This window comes from Salmo salar, unplaced genomic scaffold, assembly GCF_965601325.2.
Source record: "Salmo salar unplaced genomic scaffold, fSalSal1 ptg000335l, whole genome shotgun sequence".
Classification (NCBI taxonomy): domain Eukaryota; kingdom Metazoa; phylum Chordata; class Actinopteri; order Salmoniformes; family Salmonidae; genus Salmo; species Salmo salar.
This window is the reverse complement of record NW_027675353.1, coordinates 636,101-639,745: the sequence shown is the minus strand read 5'-3', so window position 1 is coordinate 639,745 and position 3,645 is coordinate 636,101.

Sequence of the window (3,645 nt, the reverse complement as noted above, 5' to 3'; positions counted from 1 at the left end):
GAGGGAGAACGAACCCCCACCTCACTCCCATGGACAGATTCCCATGAGGAAGAGGGAGAACGAACCCCCACCTCACTCCCATGGACAGATTCCCATGAGGAAGAGGGAGAACGAACCCCCACCTCACTCCCATGGACAGATTCCCATGAGGAAGAGGGAGAACGAACCCCCACCTCACTCCCATGGACAGATTCCCATGAGGAAGAGGGAGAACGAACCCCCACCTCACTCCCATGGACAGATTCCCATGAGGAAGAGGGAGAACGAACCCCCACCTCACTCCCATGGACAGATTCCCATGAGGAAGAGGGAGAACGAACCCCCACCTCACTCCCATGGACAGATTCCCATGAGGAAGAGGGAGAACGAACCCCCACCTCACTCCCATGGACAGATTCCCATGAGGAAGAGGGAGAACGAACCCCCACCTCACTCCCATGGACAGATTCCCATGAGGAAGAGGGAGAACGAACCCCCACCTTACTCCCATGGACAGATTCCCATGAGGAAAAGGGAGAACGAACCCCCACCTTACTCCCATGGACAGATTCCCATGAGGAAAAGGGAGAACGAACCCCCAACTTACTCCCATGGACAGATTCCCATGAGGAAAAGGGAGAACGAACCCCCACCTTACTCCCATGGACAGATTCCCATGAGGAAGAGGGAGAACGAACCCCCACCTTACTCCCATGGACAGATTCCCATGAGGAAAAGGGAGAACGAACCCCCACCTTACTCCCATGGACAGATTCCCATGAGGAAAAGGGAGAACGAACCCCCACCTTACTCCCATGGACAGATTCCCATGAGGAAAAGGGAGAACGAACCCCCACCTTACTCCCATGGACAGATTCCCATGAGGAAAAGGGAGAACGAACCCCCACCTTACTCCCATGGACAGATTCCCATGAGGAAGAGGGAGAACGAACCCCCACCTTACTCCCATGGACAGATTCCCATGAGGAATAGGGAGAACAAACCCCCACCTTACTCCCATGGACAGATTCCCCCACCTCACTCCCATGGACAGATTCCCCCACCTCACTCCCATGGACAGATTCCCCCACCTCACTCCCATGGACAGATTCCCCCACCTCACTCCCATGGACAGATTCCCCGACCTCACTCCCATGGACAGATTCCCCCACCTCACTCCCATGGACAGATTTCCCCACCTTACTCCCATGGACAGATTCCCCCACCTCACTCCCATGGACAGATTCCCCCACCTCACTCCCATGGACAGATTCCCCCACCTCACTCCCATGGACAGATTCCCCCACCTCACTCCCATGGACAGATTCCCCCACCTTACTCCCATGGACAGATTCCCCCACCTTACTCCCATGGACAGATTCCCCCACCTCACTCCCATGGACAGATTCCCCGACCTCACTCCCATGGACAGATTCCCCCACCTCACTCCCATGGACAGATTTCCCCACCTTACTCCCATGGACAGATTCCCCCACCTCACTCCCATGGACAGATTCCCCCACCTCACTCCCATGGACAGATTCCCCACCTTACTCCCATGGACAGATTCCCCCACCTTACTCCCATGGACAGATTCCCCCACCTCACTCCCATGGACAGATTCCCCCACTTTAATCCCATGGACAGATTCCCCCACTTTACTCCCATGGACAGATTCCCCCACCTCACTCCCATGGACAGATTCCCCCACCTCACTCCCATGGACAGATTCCCCCACCTCACTCCCATGGACAGATTCCCCCACCTCACTCCCATGGACAGATTCCCCCACCTTACTCCCATGGACAGATTCCCCCACCTCACTCCCATGGACAGATTCCCCCACCTTACTCAAATGGACAGATTCCCATGAGGAAAAGGGAGAACGAACCCCCACCTTACTCCCATGGACAGATTCCCATGAGGAAGAGGGAGAACGAACCCCCACCTTACTCCCATGGACAGATACCCATGAGGAAGAGGGAGAACGAACCCCCACCTTACTCCCATGGACAGATTCCCATGAGGAAGAGGGAGAACGAACCCCCACCTTACTCCCATGGACAGATTCCCATGAGGAAAAGGGAGAACGAACCCCCACCTTACTCCCATGGACAGATTCCCATGAGGAAAAGGGAGAACGAACCCCCACCTTACTCCCATGGACAGATTCCCATGTGGAAAAGGGAGAACGAACCCCCACCTTACTCCCATGGACAGTTTCCCATGAGGAAAAGGGAGAACCAACCCCCACCTTACTCCCATGGACAGATTCCCATGAGGAAAAGGGAGAACGAACCCCCACCTTACTCCCATGGACAGATTCCCATGAGGAAAAGGGAGAACGAACCCCCACCTTACTCCCATGGACAGATTCCCATGAGGAAGAGGGAGAACGATGCCCCACCTTACTCCCATGGACAGATTCCCATGAGGAAGAGGGAGAACGAACCCCCACCTTACTCCCATGGACAGATTCCCATGAGGAAAAGGGAGAACGAACCCCCACCTTACTCCCATGGACAGATTCCCATGAGGAAGAGGGAGAACGAACCCCCACCTTACTCCCATGGACAGATTCCCATGAGGAAGAGGGAGAACGAACCCCCACCTTACTCCCATGGACAGATTCCCATGAGGAAAAGGGAGAACGAACCCCCACCTTACTCCCATGGACAGATTCCCATGAGGAAAAGGGAGAACGAACCCCCACCTTACTCCCATGGACAGATTCCCATGAGGAAAAGGGAGAACGAACCCCCACCTTACTCCCATGGACAGATTCCCATGAGGAAAAGGGAGAACGAACCCCCACCTTACTCCCATGGACAGATTCCCATGAGGAAGAGGGAGAACGAACCCCCACCTTACTCCCATGGACAGATTCCCATAATAACCGGACACATGGAAATAAGAGGAACGGTAGAAGTAACGGAGGAAGAGGGGGCCTGCACACCTGGAGCAGAATGCGCACCCTCTCACTCAACAGGAAGAGGCCCAACAAAAACAAAGAGACACACAAGAATTGAAGAAGAAGGTTTCAATTGCTATGGTGGATTGATGAAAGCCCTGAAAGCAATGGAAACAGAAATAGGGAAAAAGGAAACATTGAAACACAAAAGAAGGAAGAAAAGGACCAGAAGAAAGAGCAACCAAGGAAGCCCTTTTAAACACCAGAGGAATCCCAAATAGGGGACAGTCTTGGTGAAGAATCTGAAGAAGAGGAAGAAAGTGGTAGACTTGGTATAAATCAACTAGAAAGAAGAAGTAAACTATTAACAAAACAGATACAAGAGGAGTATGAACGAGCACAGGAAGAATATGTACAAGAGCAAGAAAGACAAGATGAGGCGATAGCTCGCAACCTACAGGAGAGCCTGAGATATGAGCCCACAGAAACAGATCGCAGAGTACTCAGAGAAGGGGCAAAGAAGAAAGCAGGACACTATAGTCCCGAATAAACAATGTCCAATCCTGATTAAAGGAAATCAAGGACACTACATACCATGGGCTACGCAGGACCTGGAAGGGTTGGTTGCCCGGTTGCCGGACCTCCATTAGGGAGCTGGAAAGTGGATCAGGACCTTTGAAGAATTTACAATGGGGAAATTGCTGGCGGTAGGCGACATAAGGGCATTGTTGGCAAGGGTAACGAACGTGCAGAGA